This window comes from Mustela erminea, chromosome 7 (genome assembly GCF_009829155.1).
Source record: "Mustela erminea isolate mMusErm1 chromosome 7, mMusErm1.Pri, whole genome shotgun sequence".
Lineage (NCBI taxonomy): Eukaryota > Metazoa > Chordata > Mammalia > Carnivora > Mustelidae > Mustela > Mustela erminea.
The window spans coordinates 82,966,712-82,985,392 of record NC_045620.1 but is presented as its reverse complement, the minus strand read 5'-3'; the positions used below and the strand labels follow the sequence as shown (position 1 = coordinate 82,985,392).

The following is an 18,681-nucleotide window of genomic DNA, read 5'->3' as shown; positions in this document are numbered from 1 at the left end:
GCACACAGGCAGGCAGAGTGGCAGGAAGAGGCACAAGGAGAAGCAGGCTCCCTGCTGAGCAAGAAGCCTGATGTGATCACTGGGATCATGACCTGAGCTGAAGGCAGCTGCTTAACCAACTGAGCCATCCAGGCATCCCTCTAATGAATATATTTTATGCTGTCTTTAAAAAGATTCAATTAAATTTAGTAGGGTGTTTTTTTTATTTTATACATTCCATTAAGTAAGTTAATAATAACAAAAGCGGATCTGATTGAATAATTTCCTCTATGACTCATTTTGAGAACCTGTGTGAAATAAGACTTAATTTAACATTTGATTTCTTCAAGGAATTGATTCCATATACAATTGGAAAACCATAAGGTACCTGGAAATAAACCTAACCAAAGAGGTAAAAGACTAGTACTCTGAAAAGTATAAAACACTGATGAAAGAAATTAAAGATGGCACAAAGAAATTGAAAAACATTCTGTGCTCATGGATTGGAAGAGCAAATATTGTTATAATGTCCAAAGCAGTCTACACATTTAATGCAATCCCTATCAAAATAGCAACAGCATTTTTCACAGAGTTAGAACAAACAATCCTAAAATTTGTATGGGACCACAAAAGACCCCAAACAACCAAAGCAATCTTGAAAAAGAAAAGCAAAGGTGGAGACATCACAATTCCAGAGTTTAAATTATATTACAAAGCTCTAGTGATCAAGACAGTATGGTACTGATACAAAAACAGACACATAGATCAGTGGAACAGAATAGAAAACCCAGAAATAAACCTGCAACTATGTAGTCAACTAATCTTAAGGCAGGAAAGAATATCCAGTGGGAAAAAAAGATCGTCTCAACAAATTGTGCTGGGGAAAATTGGACAACATGCAAAAGAATGAAACTGGACAATTTTTAAAGTTTTATTTATCTTTATTATTATATATACAGACAGTGCAAGTGTTGGGGAGGGGAAAGGGGAGAGAAGGAGGAAGAGAATCTCAAGATGACTCCCTGCTGAGCACAGGCTCGATGTGGGGCTCGATCTCAAAACACTGAGATCATGACCTGATCCAAAATCAAGAGTTGGATGCCTAACCAATCGACCCACCAGGTGCCCCTGGACTACTTTCTTACACGTTCAAAATGGATGACAGACCTAAATGTGAGACAGGAAACCACCAAAATCCTAGAGGAGAATACAGGCAGGAACCTCTTTGACATCAGCTGAGCAACTTCTTGCCAAGGCGAGAAGAAACAAAAGCAGAGGTAATCTACTGGGAATTTATCAAGATAAAAAGCTTCTGCACAGTGAAGGAAATAATCAACAAAACTAAAAGGCAACCTTGAATGGGAGAAGATATTTGCAAATGACATATCTGATAAAGGATTAGTATCCTAAAAATATATAAAGAACATATAAAACTCAACACCCAAAAAACAAAATAACCCAGTTAAAAAATGGATAGAAGATACGAATGGACATTTTGCCAAAGAAGACATATAGATGGTTAACACACACATGGAAAGATGGTCAACATCACTTACCACCAAATACAAATCATAACTACAATGAGATATCACTTGGCACCAGTCAGAATGGCTAAAATTAACAACATAGGAAACAATAGATGTTGGTGAGGATGCAGAGAAAGGGAAACACTCTTACACTGTTCCTGGGAATGCAAACTGGTGCAGCCACTTTGGAAAACAGTATGGAGATTCATCAAAATGTTGAAAATAGAACTACCTATCACCCAGCAATGCACTTCTAGGTATTTACCTAAAGGACACAAAAATACTGATTCAAAGGGATACATGCACCCTGATGTTTATAGCAGCATTATCAACAATTGCCAAGTTATGGAAAGAGCCCAAATGCCCATATGCCCATTGACTGCTGACTGGAGAAAGAAGTCATGGTACACACACCCACCCACCACACACACACACACACACACACACACAGCAGCATATTACTCAGCCATAAAAAAAAGAATGAAATCGTGCCATTTGCAATGATGTGGAGCTAGAGACCATTATGCTAAGTGAAATAACTCAGAGAAAGAAAATACTATTTGATATCACTTATGTGGAATTTAAGAAATGAAACAGATGAACATGGTGGGGGGGGAAGAGGTGCAAACCAGAAAACAGACTCTTAACTATAAAGAACAAACTGAGGGTTACTGGAGGGGAGGTGAGCAGGTGGACAGGTTAAATGGGTGACGGGTATTTAAAGAGGGTATTTGTTGTGATGAACATGGTGTTATAGGTAAGTGCTGAGTCACTAAATGTTACACCTGAAACTATATTACACTGTATGTTAACTGAAATTTAAAGATGTTTTTATTAATTTAGAAAGAGAGAAAGAGGGCATGATAGAGCACAGAGGTGGCGAGGAGCAGAGGGAGAGGGAGAGACAGTCCAAAGCAGACTCCATGCTGAGCATAGAGCCAGATGTGAGCTGGATCTCACAAATATTAGAGCATAACCTGAACTGAAACCAAGAGTTAGACATTTAACCAACTGTGCCACCTAGGTGCCCCTACTAACTAGAATATAAACAAAAACTTGAAAAAGAAAAAAATTAATATTTGATTTTTTGAATCTGTTTTATGTTTTCAGTAGTAATGTGAAATCAAATTTAGAGTATGCACACTGAAACTCTATAAGTTTCAAAATAAACTTCTGAAGTTGAATTTTATTATGAAGATTTTGCAAACTCAAAGTTCTTTTTGTTATGTAATAATACATAAGTAGCATATAGCCCAGTGCTTTGTTAGCATTTTTTATGACTGTTTATAGTCTAAAATTATCCTAACCACTCTTATGTACTATGTTGACATCTTTTATATATAACTATTAATATTATTCTCCATAGTTTTCCTTTTAAATATCAAATTGATTGACTCATAAACCCAAGCTTTCTTTTCTACTTCCTTTAATAAACTATTTAGTTGTTGCACAGTATATCCCAGGAATCATATTCCCTCTTCCCCTACACAAAAACATCTTAGATTTTTATCTAATGTTAATTAGTTAAGCTGTTGGAAAAGATTTTACTGACCACCAAGGAAATACACTTATCTTTACTCCTTAACTTCTTACCTAATATGTGTGTGTCTGTGGGGAGGGGGGAATGTGTGTTTTTTCCTGAAATCCTTATATTTTCAATTTTGCACTCTTTTCTCATGCTTTTGGCCTTTGGATGGGGCCTTGGTTTTAGTTAATTTACAGCAATTGTTGCATTTTATATAATACAACAGTTTTTAAAACAATTTAAGGCTGAGGTACCTGGGTAGCTCAGTCAGTTGAGCTCTTGATTTTGGCTAAGGTCATGAACTCAAAGTGGTGAGATTGAGCCCTGCATTCGGCTCCCAGCTCAGCGAGCAGTCTGCTTGAGATTCTCAGTTTCCATCTGCCCAAACCCCCAAATCATGGGCTACCCCCCAAAATAAATAAATCTTTAAAAAATAATAAAAATAAAGACAATTTAAGGCTACTGTCAAATCTAACATTTGGAAACACAATAAACAGAGTTCTGCCTCCTGAGGGCTGTTGTGACCAAATCCTAACATGACTTTTTGTTGAGGTACTTCACTATGGTCCTGTTTCTATACTGTTGTCCCTAAAGTTGTTGCCAAAACACAAATCAAATCTTATACCTTTGCTGCTTACAAAGCTTCCATGGCTTCTAGCCACCTACAGGTAAAATTTGAAATCCCTTAGAACACAAAAAGAACCTTTTACCATCTGGCCCCATCTAACTTTTTTACCCTCATTTGCATTCCTCTTAATATGAACACAGGAGCTATAGCCATGTAGAACTGCTTGTCAGTCTCAACAAATTATTTTTTATGTCAGTGTTCTCACTTATTTGGTTACTTCTGTTCAGAACGTCCTGCCCTTCTCTCCCCATCTCCCCACCCCAATTCTTAGTATCTTTCAAAAGCCAACCAAAGTTCCCTTCCTCGGTGACAACATGTTCAGACTGCGTGGCAGTCACTTCTTCCTCTAGTGAGGGAGAGTGACAGAGAAACAGAGAAACACACGGTCAAAAGACTATGAACTCATTAAGGACAAGGACTTCATCATTTATTCACCTATGTGTGCCCTAAATCTACCAGTCACACAGTAAATGAATGTTGAATTGCATTTTACTGAATAATATGGATTGAGTCTAATAATTGCATTTTCACTTTAAAGAATATTAACTACGTAGGTTTTCTCAGGTTACAGGTTCATAACATGCTTAAAAAAACCACAGAATAGTTGCTAAAATTTTACAAATAAATACATTCTTATAATTTTTAATAAATTTTAGTTAAATTTATAGAGGCTTTCTGTTTGTTTGTTTGTTTGTTTGTTTGTTTTTTACTTTAAGTACTTTAAGGTATAATTCATAGAACTCATGTAAATGTCTCAGGGTAATTTGAAAGTATATAAAGCATAGAAATACTATTGGAATGGATAGCTGAGATACAAATATTAAAGTATAGGAATGTGCCAAAAAGAAATTCTTCCCTGGAGAGAATACATGTTTTTTTTGTAATTAGCAAAACCCTGACATATTTAATAAGGCATTGCAAAATCTGCCCCTCCCTTCCTCCCACCAGAGGAGGCAAAGTCAAAGTTTACACTGCACTTTGTTTAGAAACTCTGGAACCATGTGTTTAAAGAATGACAGAGGTTTGTCAAGACTTTCTGCCAAAGCACATCACAAGCTTAACATGTGTTTACTGCCTGCTCTCAAAAACTAGTCTCCATGAGCCAGCCAGCTGCTAGCTAGCATTAGGGATACCCTCTAGCTAGTGAGGCCTCAAACTGGGTCACATCTCCATTTCCCAAAGGAAGCTCTGGAAACTTTCTGCTGTCTTTGTTTCTCATATAACTTGTTAGCTCTGTTTTATAAAATTCTGCAATTTTAACCTTAGAGCCATGACATTAAAATTTATAAATATGAAAATGCATATATATATATATATTTAAAGATTTTTTAAAAAAGATTTTATTTATTTATTTGACAGAGAGAGACAGAGCGAGAGAGAGAACACAAGCAGAGGGAGTGGGAGAGGGAGAAGCAGGCTTTCTACCAAGCAGGGAGCCTGATGCAGGGCTCGATCCCTGGACCCTGGGATCATAACCTGAACTGAAGGCAGACGCTTAATGACTGAGCCACCCAGGTGCCCATGAAAATGCACATATTAAAATGTTCTTAACTAAGTTAATAACCTTCCTGATCAACTTGTTTTTCCCAAATACTTTGTTACAATGCAGCCATCTTTGCAAATGCCTACCTCAAAAAGTTGAAGTCCTAACAATAACTGAACATTTATTGAGTGCTCTTAATGTCTCAAGCACTATGCTTTTTTATCTTTTGGTTCTCATAGGAGTTTTTGGAAAGAAAATGACTCAAATACATGTTCCTGCCCCCACCTTTTCCCCCCTTTCTTCCCCTAATGCCTTACTGGAGCTACTCAGTAATTAAAAGCAGCCACCAGAGGCTCTTGTTGATTATCTGTGTTTTGGTGTGGGGGGGGGGTGCCTTTAAGAGAGGGTAGATACTATGAGGTCTGTAACTTGGGAAAGCCAACTCCCTTTAGGAGGAAGATGACTGTCTGGGTAGATGCAGTCACTCTTTTAAGTGCCTGAGAAAAGAGTGTTTCTCTTCCCATTCTTGGAGAGCAAGAGTCAAAGAAGCCCTCACCTACCTTTTTCAATGGAGTCCCAATTTGCCAGCTTGCCTGCTTTTGGCTAGAAAGTGTTTCTCAAAATGCTGTCCTTGGACCCATAGCAATGGCATCACCTAGGGGAATCTGTTAGAACTTGTTAGAAATGCAAATTCTCATTAGAGGTCTATACATCAGAAACTCTGGGAGCAGGGCTCAGGAAGATGTGTTTTAATAAGCCCTCCAGGAGATTATGATACACACTCAAGTTTGAGAACCAAGGGGCCAGGAGAGCAGAAAGTTTAATAGCTTCCACCTGCTGGAAACCCCAGCTACCTAACGTAGGAAGGTGCTGAGGAACTCATATCCATTAATAAGGCATAGGAAGTTGCCATGCATTTCATGAACTCAGTAATTTGTGGGAGGTTTGTTTTCATTGAGTGAATAATAAAATGTTTTATTTATGCTGGAATCCATCATTTCTTCATTCCCACTGTCACTCTCCTAATTCAAACATTCATTAAATGATTCTTTATTGCTTAGGCCATCCCTGTGGTCTCTAACTGTTCTCTTCATTTTCAGGCTCTCCCCTACTGCTGCCAAAGGAATCTTCTGAAAGTCAATATGGATTATGCTCCCACTGTTAAAATAAATTATAGGAGGGAAGGAAGAAGAAAGACTGAGAGGTAGGCAGTGACATATTACCAGGTCTTAGAGACCATTTTAAGGATTTGGGGTTTTATTCTAAGTGCAATGAAAAGTCCTATCTGGCTGAAAGTTTTGACTTTCTAAGCTCAGAGTCTTTTACCCTAGCGTCCCTAGACCTTCGCATTAGACCCTATGTCTGTGAGAATCCAACCAAGTTTGCTAGGCCTTTCTCAAGCACTGTGTCATAGCTGCTTGGGAGCACTTCACCCGCTGGCTAAGTTCTCTCAAACCTTGCCCCATCCGTTGCCATTTTTGTCTTCTGTTTCTCTGTAATCAACCATAATGCTCTGAAAGGGAGGCAAATTTTATCTTCACCCTCTTAGGGTTCTTTTTGATTGGGCCTGAGAATTAAATTGGCATAAGACTCATCAGCAGGAGAAAAGCATACCAATTTATTTAATACAAGTTTTGCATGACACGGGAAACTTCGTAAGGAAAGAAGACCTAAACGAGTGGCCAAACTTACTTGCTTTTATATTAGGTTGAACAAAGAGAGGCAATTATGGAAAAATGACTATATGGGGAGGCTAAAGGAAGAGAAGAATTATTTTCACAAGGTTTGTATTGCAGTCTCTTGGTCTTAACTTCTTGTCCTTGATGATAGTGTTATGTTCCTTGTTGTATAGAGAGGTCATCTTTCATATAGGAATTTCATCTCCTGCTTTCAAGAAAAAGAAGGAAAGTCAGAGTGGTTTTCTTATATTTGCTGTTGTTCAAGTGCCCTTAATTAAAAATATTAATATGCCAGAGTAGCATATTTTGGGGTGACATTTCTGAACTCCTTCAGTTCCTAGCATGCCTCCAGATGAGGCCATACAAGTTCACGCATATATGGATAATATGCCATGACTTTGCAGGGTGTGGTACTGTGCCAAAAAAATGTCAAGTAAAAGAAAAATGAACTAATGTTAAGAATCCCAAGATTTAACCCACAGGCTCACCTAGTTGCCTAGGGTGAAGACATTTCAAGTATCTTACTTAACCAACACTGTTAATTTATACCATTGAGTATAATGAGAATTACAGGATGTAAGACAAGAAAGGGCCTCCATAGCTAGAGGCATAGTTATAACTATAATTTCAGTGTAGGGGTTGGCAAACTTGTTGTAAGGGGCTAGACAGTAAATATGTTCAGCTTTGCCGGCCATACGGTCTCTGTCACCACTACTCAGCTCTGACTTTGTAGATGAAAGCAGCCCTACACAATATGTAAATGATTGGGCCTGGCTCTGCTCCAATACAATTTTATTGGCAGCAGATCAGATTTGGCCCATAGGTTGTAGTTTGCCAACCCCTGACTTGGTGTATAATTTCAGTCCTCATTGCTATTTGTTGTTTTGGTTTTTTCTCAGTTTTTTTTTTTTTTTTTAATTAAGATCTAATTTACATTGAATAAAATGTAACAGCTCTTAAGTGTACTTTTTGATGAGTTTTTGAGAGTTGTGTTCACCTATATAATCATCATCCCAATCAAGACATAGAACATTTCCATTCCCCCAGAAAGTGCCTTCGTGCCTCTTTCCAGTCAGTCCCCACCCCCACCCTGAGAGGTAACTATTCCTCTGATTTTTATTCCTATAGATTAAGTTTACCTGTTCTTGAACTTCATGTAAATAAAATTATACAGTGTCTTTATGTCTGACTACATGGCTTCTTTCATCCAACTACTTTGTGACATTCATCCATGTTGTTGAGGGTATCAGTAGTTAATTCATTGCTAAGCTGTATCCCACTGTATGAATATACCTGCTATTAGTTTCCTAGAACTGTCTTAAGAAATTACAACAAACTTCATAGCTTAGAACCACAAAAATTTATTCTTTCACAGCTCTGGAGGTCATAAGCCTGAAGTCAAGGTGTTGGTAGAATCATGCTCCCTCTGAAGACTCTAGGGAATATTCCTTCCTGGCTTCTTCCAGCTTCTGGTGGCTCCTAGTGGTCCTTGGCTTGAGGCTGCACTTTATCTCTGGCTCTATCTTCACATGGCCTTTTCCTCTGTGTCTCTGTGTCTTTCTTCTTGTATATCTCTTATATGGAGAATGTCATTGGATTTAGTACCCACCTTAATGGAGGATGATCTCATTTTACTTAATTGTATCTGCAATGATCCTTTGTTTCCAAATAAGATCACATTCACAGGTTCCACATGGACTATCTTTCTGGAAGCCACTATTCAACCCACCACATTGTATCAAATGAGCAGATAATAGATATTTATTCTTTTCCTTTTTTCTTTCTTTTTTTGTTTGTTTGTTTTTGGCTTTTCTTGGCTATTACAGATATCGCTGCTATAAATGTTCTTGTTTAAGGCTTTTTGTGGGTGTTTTCAACCTCATAGTTTTAAAATTCTGGTTCTAATTATCTTACTATAAGATGCAACTAATTTTCTTTTTAGCGATAATCACCCATAGTAACATTAATTCTGACAGGAATTTCTCTGAGAATTGATCAACCTGCATACACCTGACTTTAAAATGTTGTATGAATAAAAATATAATACTGCCAAGAGATAAGACATAGAATTCTAATAAGTATCTTTATTTTTGTTTCTTTCTTCTTTTTAAAAAAACATTTTATTTATTTATTTGACAGACAGAGATCACAAGTAGGCTGAGAGGCAGGCAGAGAGAGAGGAAAGGAAGCAGGCTCCCTGCTGGGCAGAGAGCCCCATGTGGGGCTTGATCCCAGGACCCTGGGATCATGACCTGAGCAAAAGGCAGAGGCTTTAACCCACTGAACCACCCGGGTGCCCCTTTATTTTTGTTTCTTAACCTTGTAAGTGTTTCCTGAGTAAATAGTGCCTGTGGATAAAAAATAAGAAGGAAGATCCTGATCGCTACTCTTCATAGTAGAGTAATTCCACTAAAGCAGAACAGTTTCTGTTAATGAAATTTCTTAGAAATAGTTTTAATAAATGATTCATTTTTAAAAAATCTATTGGAAAGTCTCTAGGATTATTATTCATCACACTGGTAATCTTTTTATTGAATATTTGCTTCATTTATTCAGCAATTCTAGGAACTGCTGATTGGCTACATTATTCATTTATAAAAGCAATTTAAACAGTGCTCAGGCTCTGATGACACTTGGCAAGTGTAACAGAGAAAAACATAGAGTTCTTATTATACTTTTTAAAAAGACAGCTTAAAATGATCCTATAAAATGGCTTGGAGTTTTTAAAATAGGAATACAATTATGCAATGTGCTCTTTTATTACCACATGTGTTTTGTAATGTCTATAAATCAAAAGTCTTATGTAACTTTTTTGAAAAGTGCAGGATTATTTTGGGATATAATTTTTGGAAACTTTTGGATGGATAAATTTGAAATTTTCACAAATACTAATTTTCTATTTTTTACTGTATCCTGTCCCTTTAATTTGAATTTTAATAGGCCTACCTTTGAAATCAGAATTGACAGTTTGCTATATTAAAATTGCAATTTCTTGGGGTACCTGGGTGGCTCAGTGGGTTAAAGCCTCTGCCTTCGGCTCAGGTCATGATCTCAGGGTCCTGGGATCCAGCCCCGCATTGGGCTCTCTGCTCCGCAGGGAACCTGCTTCCTTCTCTCTCTCTGCCTGCCTCTCTGTTTACTTGTGATCTCTGTCTGTCAAGTAAATAAATAAAATCTTTAAAAAAAAAAAAAGAAATTTCTTCATACTTGACACAACTATCCAAAGGATAAGTTTTAGTATCCTGAGAGACAGTCAAGACTATGACAACACAGCTAAATGCTATAGAGTGTAACTTGTTATATATTTTTAAAAGATACATAAGTGCTACTTTCAACACTACAATTTCGAAACCATCTAGGCATTTTAAACCTATTTCATGTGTAGAATTATTTGCCAGATTATATTATTATCCAGATTTTTTTAACTTCCTCTATTAGTTTGGAGATATTTTCAGTTATAAGTAACAGAATAACAGACTATTAGATCTTAAGCAGAGGGATTTATTTATCTAACATAAGAAGAAATCCAAAATTAGGTGTTTGCTGGCATTGGTTTAACTGCTCAATATAGGGCTTAGGTTGGTTTCTCTATGATTCTCTTTGGCTTCTCTTCATAGTCATAAGCTGGATGCCACAGCTCCAAGCACCATAACCATTTTCAAAGGCAGAAAGCAGGGGACACTACTGAACAGAGGTTTCTTTACAAAATTATTTATTTATTTATTTATTTAATATACAGAAAGAGAGTATGTAATCAGGAAGAGGGACAGAGGGAGAAAGACAGAGAGAATCCTCAAGCACACTCCCTGCTAAGCATGAAGCCTGATTTTGGGGAAGGGCATGCTCTATGCCAGGACCCTTGTATCATGACTTGAGCTGAAATCAAGAGTCGGAGCTTAACTGGCTGTGCCACTCTGGTGCCTCATGGACAAAGCTTTCCACGTGACTCTTTTTTACCAGGAAAGATATATCTTTTCTCAAATCACCTATTCAATAATTTTCCCCTTGCATTTTAATGACTATAATTGTGTCACATAACTATCCTTAGCTATAAAGGATGCTAGGAGAACCAGCATATACTTCCACCTCTGTATTTAGGGGGAGGCAAGGGAGAAGAGGTTGAGAATGACTTTAGGGTAACTGATGCCATCGTGTATATACTATGTATGCAGTAACCATTTGTTGAATGAATTAACAAGTGATTGCAGTATTCAACAGAGCTAAAGGTCAGGTGTACACCTACCTTTTATTTTTTTTTCTATTAAATTTACATTTTCTTCTCCTCATTTTTTTAGGAACATTAGAAGAGGTTTTTAGTTATACTGCCAATCAGCAAACATTTGTTAAGCATATGGAATACACTAGTACTTGCTCTGATGGGGAAACAATTAGGAATGGCTAATTCTAAGACATTTATTGAAGACACTCTTCTGTTGACTCAAGAAATATTTATTGTGTGCCTACTGTGAGCCAGACATTATTCTACAGTTATGAGATATATCTGCAAACAAAGCAAACAGCCCTGCCCTTGAAAAAGCCTACATTCTAACAAAGCATATTGACATTTTAATTGGATTTTTAAAGGTGAGTTGGATTTTCATAAATAAACCTAATTGAGAAGTATATTTCATTCAAAGGGAGCAACATGAACAAAGTTGGAAATGCGAATATGTGTGTCCTGTTTGGGGAGTATCCACTAGCTCCATGAATTGCAGAATACATGGTGGGGGCTGAAAAGGTAGGTTATTGTCAAGTTTTGAAGGGTTATGTCCAAGAAAATGTGAGTTTTGCTAGATAAAAACTAGTATCTCTCAAAGTTAGTGCCAAAGTTCTTAGATATTATCACTTGGAGGTTCTACAGATACCTTGAATTTATCATGTCCCAGATGGACTCATTAGAATTCTCTTGAAATGTACTCCTATTTTTCACATTTTGCTTTTGTCTCTTATCATTTCTTACCTGGGCTATTGCCCTTATGTCCTGACTGTAGTCTCCTCTCTTTTAATCCATCCTTTTGGCAGCTTTAGAAAGGGATTTCCCTAAAACTTCTTCTTTTTTTTTTTTTTTTTAAGATTTCTCTCTCTCTCTCTTTTTAAGATTTTATTTATTTGACAGAGAGAGAGAGAGAGATCACAAGTAGGCAGAGAGGCAGGCAGAGAAAAGGGGGAAGCAGGCTCCCTGCTAAGCAGAGAGCTCGATGCGGGACTCGATCCCAGGACCCTGGAATCATGACCTGAGCCAAAGACAGAGGCTTTAACCCACTGAGCCACCCAGACACCCCATGCCTAAAACTTTTGTGACTCAAAGATCAGACTATGAAATATATGTAGATTTGGTGAAGTGGGAGACAGGGTGGGGGATTATTATATTTGTATTAGTTTTCTATTGTTATTTAACAAATCAAAAATTTTAGGGGCTTAACACACACATTTATCATTTCATAGTGAGAAGCCTGGCACAGGTTAGCTGGGTCCTCTGCTTAGGATCTCACAAGACTACAAAATGTCAACAGGACTGTGTTTTCATCTGGAGGCTCGACCGGAAAGAATCTGCTTCCAACCTCACTCGGATTGTTGGCAAAATTCATTTATTTGCAGTTGTATGAATCAGAACCCCACTTCTTTCTGGCTATTGCCTGGAGGCTGTCCTCAGCTCCTAGAGGCACCTATAGTCCCTCACTGTGTGGACTTTCCCAACATTTCTGCTGACTTCATTAAACCAGCAAGGAGAACCCCTAGAGTGAGTTTGCTAGCAAGATAGTGCAATATGGTCATGGGAGCAACAGTCTATCACCTTTGCTAAATTCCATACATTATAAACAAGTTACACTCCTGCCCATCCTCAAATGGTTATAAAACCAGAGATGTGAAAACCAAGAAGCAAAGATCATGAGGAGCCACCTTATAGTTTGTTTGTCAAAACACTCTCAAAGTTCTCTCTATCCTCAGGATCTCCTTAGTGAGTACTATCTCTGGGAATGATCTTGGAAGTGAAGTTAAGTTTCTGCCAAAACAGACAAAAAACCAACCACTCGGGGCGCCTGGGTGGCTCAGTGGGTTAAGCCGCTGCCTTCGGCTCAGGTCATGATCTCGGGGTCCTGGGATCGAGTTCCGCATCGGGCTCTCTGCTCGGCGGGGAGCCTGCTTCCTCCTCCCTCTCTCTCTCTGCCTGCCTCTCCATCTACTTGTGATTTCTCTCTGTCAAATAAATAAATAAATAAATAAAATCTTTAAAAAAAAAAACAAAACCAACCACTCAAGGTATTTGTGAGTTAGTACTTCATGGAACATAAAGAGACACTGCCTTTGGATATTTTTCCGGCTTCTCTCACTTCTGTTCTATTTCCCTAAAGTTGTTTTAAGGAATTCCTTCTCCTTCTAGCAGTTCAGCTTCTATAGCTTTCCACTCACAAATATGTCCAAACATATCTCTTCAGGGGCTCAATAGAACAAATTTAAGTTGTGCTCTTTAGAAGGCAGGAGGTTAGATTAAAGTAGAAAAATTCTTTTTTCCCTTTATATCCAAATCTGATCCTGTTTTCCTTCTTAAAAAGTCCTTTAATGTTTCTCTATTGTTCCACAATAGGAATAAGAAATGTTGAATACCTTTGAATTCCCAAGTATGACAAGTAAGACCCTCCCTGATCTGGCTCTTGCCGGTTTCTGGCCATTCCCCACTTTGTACTGTTAGGGCCAATGTTTAAGGGAACTATTTTACAGGCTAAGTCATCATTCAGAAACTTGACTTACACTGTTCTTTCTTCCTGCAGTGTCAGTCTACTTCCATTCCATTTCCTCTATGTAGTTTTTCCTCTCTTTCTTTTGTACTTATAGTACCCGGTACAAACTGATATTATTAACACATATTTATAACACCTCCATCATTTTTTTTACACACCTGTATTTTTTTTTTAAACACAAAACTGTAAACTTTTTGAAGAGGTTGTCCTATGGGAAGAGAAATACAGGTCAACACAGCAAGGGAGGTAATGACTGGAGTATATATTTTGAGGTAATTAACATTTAAGATGGTGTTTGAAAGCATGAGAGTGGATGAAATTATCCAGAAGAGAATAGAAGAGGACAGATCAAGGCAGTAGAAAACCTCTAATTAGGATGCTCAGTGGATTGTAAAACTAATCTTGTGTTTGCAGTTTCTCCTGGTCTTTTGGTACTATTTTATATATTGCTTTTTAAAAAATTCCTTTTTCTCTTTACTACATTGAAGAGCCAAATGTTAGAGAGTAGTTTGGAGTCCCACCAAAGTCTAAATAAAGTAGACCAAAAAATTCACTTAAAGAAAAATTATTTCTTATGAAGGAATTAAATTTTTTAAAACCATAGATAAAATATTCTATTTTTAATAATTTGAACAACTCAATGATTTTTCAGTATCCTGCTGGTTTCATTTCAGTAAATTCCTGTTCCAAATAGAATTTCTATTAAAGAACATAAAATATAAGTTCACAGCTTTGTGACCTCAGGTATTTCATTGAAATGATGAGCCCTGAATGAATTAAAGGTCTTAGTGTTGAGAGTTAAAAGTCCAATTTCTTCAGATTTTATATAATCACTCTGTAATAATTCATCAAATACATTAAACCCCTATTATATGAACTTATTACTGACTGCCTTTCTTGCTTTGATTGCTTTCAAACAGATGGCTTCTATGTATTTGTGAATTTCACCAATCCAATGTAACGTCATTTCCTGAGATTTTTTTTTTATTTTAAAAAGTCTTATCATTTAGATTTAAATTGTAAGAAAAGCTCATCTTAATTTTAATCTTAAATTTCTTTCATATAGATCAGCTCTATTTCCAGCATTACTTCCTTCAAAATAAGTTTGTTGTTAAAATTATTTACGATATGACATGTAAGATAAATCATTGTGATAAAACTTTGAGAAGAAAAATCCCTACCGTGGTTTAGTGTTTATTTATTAAATTCTTATTGCTAATATGTTTGGGAGAGATTAGTAAAAGTCTTTTATATATTATTGAGAGTAGACTAGAGTTCTGTATTAATAATTTACAGTACACTGTACACTCTTGCTAAACAGTTCTCAAATTATTTTGAAATGAAGAGGAGGAGTCTATTCACCAGACTTCTTATGGTTCTGTTCCTCATAATGCTTGGAAGTGATGTGTATCCTCCCCCCCCTACTTTTATTTCAGATGGATTTCCTCAGAATAACACTCTGGCTTCATGCCCACCTGATTATTAGCTGACATCCATGAATCCACAGATTATAATTGAGTAGAGTTAACCTATTAAAAAGTACATAAGTATATAAGCACTTTTACACTGGAAAGAACGGAGGCAGTATCAAGTTCTGTTCAAGGTTTGGTCTGGGAGCTGGGTTGGGACAGACTAAGTCAGGAAATATTAGCAAGTTTCTTTGGCTTTCAGCCCTAACCCTCATTCCCCATATAGCCTTCACAATAATAAAAGTAATATTTTTATCTTTAACTGCCTAACTTCAATTGGAGTCACTAGGATGCTTTCTAGCCCTGAAATTCAATGATCCTAAATGGGATTCGGTGGGGTATTCACTGAAGAGCAATTTGGTCAAAAGTACATTCTTGATTGGAATTGTTAGTCCTCACAGCTTTCTTTCCGTAAGGGAGAATAGAATTGCATAGATTTCATATGACATGACTAGCTTTCCTTTTGCTCCTGTTTGCAGCCAGACACATGCTGCCATGGCCTCTACATATACTTTTGTCATGTATGACAAGGAGATAGGCCCAAAGAAGAAGGGGTTAGTGGATGAGAGCTGTTCCACTGTGGCTCTGAAAAATTCTGCTAAGTCATTCTAGCTGTGCACCAACATTATTTTTCAAAGGTGGGATCTGGCTACCTTGCAGTTAGAAGGATAAGGGCACATACATGGAGTTGGGATGAGAACATCTGGCTTGATCTTGAGAACATTTCTATGCCCCCAGAAGCCTGGAATAGGAACTAAGAAAGATGCTTCTCCTTAATATTCTTAGGAAAATATGGTACCAGCCCTGCTCTGGGTATGAAAGGGAGAATTGAGCCAGATAAAATTTTATAGTTAGTCACCATCAAATACCAAGTGCAGTATCATCTAGGATAAACATGTTTTTTAATGAAAACTACCCACTCCGGAAAGGCAGCTAATTCAATTCAATGCCAGTTTTTCTCATTCAGTCACACATAGTTTTCTGGTGGTAAGATATGTGAAGATAGAAGATTGAAAAAGCAATGTGAAATTAAATATAAAAGCATGGCATTTAATTGTCAGTGATATTAAAGTAGATGTCTACAACTAATCACTGAAATTATATATATTTGTGTTCAATAATTTATATCCCCAAAGGATGTCTAAAATGCCTTACCTATTCTTGACACTGAATTTACTATGTAGTGAGTTAGATAAAGGGAGAGCTCAAGGCTGAGCTATAAACTCTTCAGTAATGTTAAAAGGTGAGCTACTGGGAAATAACTTACTTTTTTTTTCTTATTGTCTGCTACAGACTGAATGTTTGTCTCCTGCCAAAATTCCTATATTGAAACTTAACCCTCAGTGTGATGGTATTGGAGATGGGGTCCTTGAGAGATGGATTATATCATGAAGGTAGAACTTTCATAAATGGGATTAGTGCCCTTGTAAAAGCAACATCAGAGAGCTCCCTCTCTGTGCCTGGTATAGACACAGGGAAAAGGTGGCTGTCTGTGAATTAGGAAGCAGAATCTCACCAGACACTGAATTTGCTAGTGCCTTGATCTGGAACTTCCCAGCCTCCAAAACTGTGAGAAATAAATTTCTGTTGTTTATAAGCCCAGTTTTTGGTATTTTATGACAGCAGCCTGAATGGACTAAGATATTATCTGTTTTATAAACATAGTGAAATATAATAAAATAAATGTAACATTTGAATAGTAATTTCTATATTAAGAGCTATTAAAAAGTATCCAGAAAAATCATTTTAAACACACAGAAAAATAAAGAGGTAGGGGCTACAGCAGATGGTAAGTGCTGGCAAGTAATATAACTCATTACTCAAAGTTACTTTAGCAAAGAGCCAAATTTTTCAACTTTTGGTATGTTAGCTCTCTATATTACTCAACAATATAGTATGAAAAGATGATACTTTTCTGCTTTACGCTATACCAATTCTGCCAAAAAGAAATATCATTCTATTTTTAGCATATATTCCATATGTTTATTGCTTGCAATAAGTGTGCAAATTTACTGCAGGCAATAAATCTGATCACCAAATTCATTATTTTTTTTCAGTAAGTCAGGGACTCACTTTACTTGTGTGTTTGAAATTGATAGGTCACACTCACAGCATTGTCAGCTATCTCTGGGTTGGTGTCTCTGCCAAGGAATAAATGTCAGACTCTCATGAGCCATAGTTCCATTTAGGAATCAACTGACAAATTTCCATTGGCAGTTAATGATAAACATCACTAGTTTGGAAAACAAATACCAGTTGGCAGGGTTGGCCTCTTCTGACCCCTTTTTTGAAGTGTCTATGTTACTCCATATATAGATTTCAAGATGTGGGCCTTCAAAATTTCAGGGTTTCTAGAAATGCTGTAAAAGATCTAACTACAAAGGAAAAACCTTGAGTTTTTTTGTGTCATGACCACGTAAAAAGGGTTCACTTCCTGAGCAGGTGCAAATATGAAACCTAGTGTTTCAGTTGGTTAGAGTGTGGGTAGAATGCTCTATACTTACAGTAAGTCACTGAATCCCAGTGAGCCTCAGTTATCTCAACTGTAACTTGATAATGTTTGAGGTCACTTCCAAATCTAAGTCTGTTTCTAAGGTACTACCAACCCTCTATGGTTTACCTGCCTTTATACTCAGTTTCTGAATGTAATACAATATAACAACAATAATATATTGGTGGCTTTCTTAATTAATTTACTCATAAGCTAGATTTCCTGGCCATTTCTGCTCACTTTTACCAAACTTGCTCTTTAGAAATGTAATGGATTTACAAAATAGGAAAAAAAATCCAGAAAAAGAGAGTTATTTGTATTATCAGACTCTAAAGTAAGAAACAGTCTTAGTAGATATGTTAATTAAGCAAAGGTATAAAAGACACATTTGCTCACTTCTAAAACATTTCAGATCATAGATGGATCTGGGAACACTGATGACCTACCAAAAGTCAAAATAAGTCAATCTAAGGTTAGTGCTATTTTAACTGAGAAATGTAACATTCTAGGAATATTAAATATAGTATTATTACCATATTTAGAAGAAAGATACCTTAGATTTTAATTCAATAACTAATTTTGATAGATGCAATCTAATTACAAACCAAAATAAAGATATTTGTTCTTGCTTCATTATTCTAACCAGAGATTTCTTCTGGGATAAAGGAAAGATTTGGACATGAAAATGGCATTTTTTTTTTAATTTTTAATTTTTTTTAATTATTTATTTTTTTAAAATAAACATATTATGTATTTTTATCCCCAGGGGTACAGGTCTGTGAATCACCAGGTTTACACACTTCACAGCACTCACCATAGCACATACCCTCCCCAATGTCCATAACCCTACCCCCCTTCTCCCCACCCCCCTCCCCCCAGCAACCCTCAGTTTGTTTTGTGAGATTAAGAGTCACTTATGGTTTATCTCCCTCCCAATCCCATCTTGTTTCATTTATTCTTCTCCTACCCCCTTAAGCCCCCATGTTGCATCACCACTTCCTCATATCAGGGAGATCATATGATAGTTGTCTTTCTCCACTTGACTTATTTCGCTAAGCATGATATGCTCTAGTTCCATCCACGTTGTCACAAATGGCAAGATTTCATTTCTTTTGATGGCTGCATAGTATTCCATTGTGTATATATACCACATCTTCTTGA

At 36.8% G+C, this 18,681-nt stretch overlaps 1 protein-coding gene across 1 annotated transcript in view; it reads left to right on the top strand.

Annotated features, from left to right (window-relative positions):
• The window catches only part of LOC116595649 (outer dense fiber protein 3-like protein 2), a 40,745-nt gene extending 34,479 nt beyond the window's left edge, over positions 1-6,266 (top strand). The window contains exon 2 of the mRNA XM_032352264.1: positions 6,242-6,266. The gene's annotated coding sequence lies outside the window, so the exon portion shown is untranslated. The remainder of the gene's footprint in view (positions 1-6,241) is intronic.
• Positions 6,267-18,681: the final 12,415 nt, after the last annotated feature.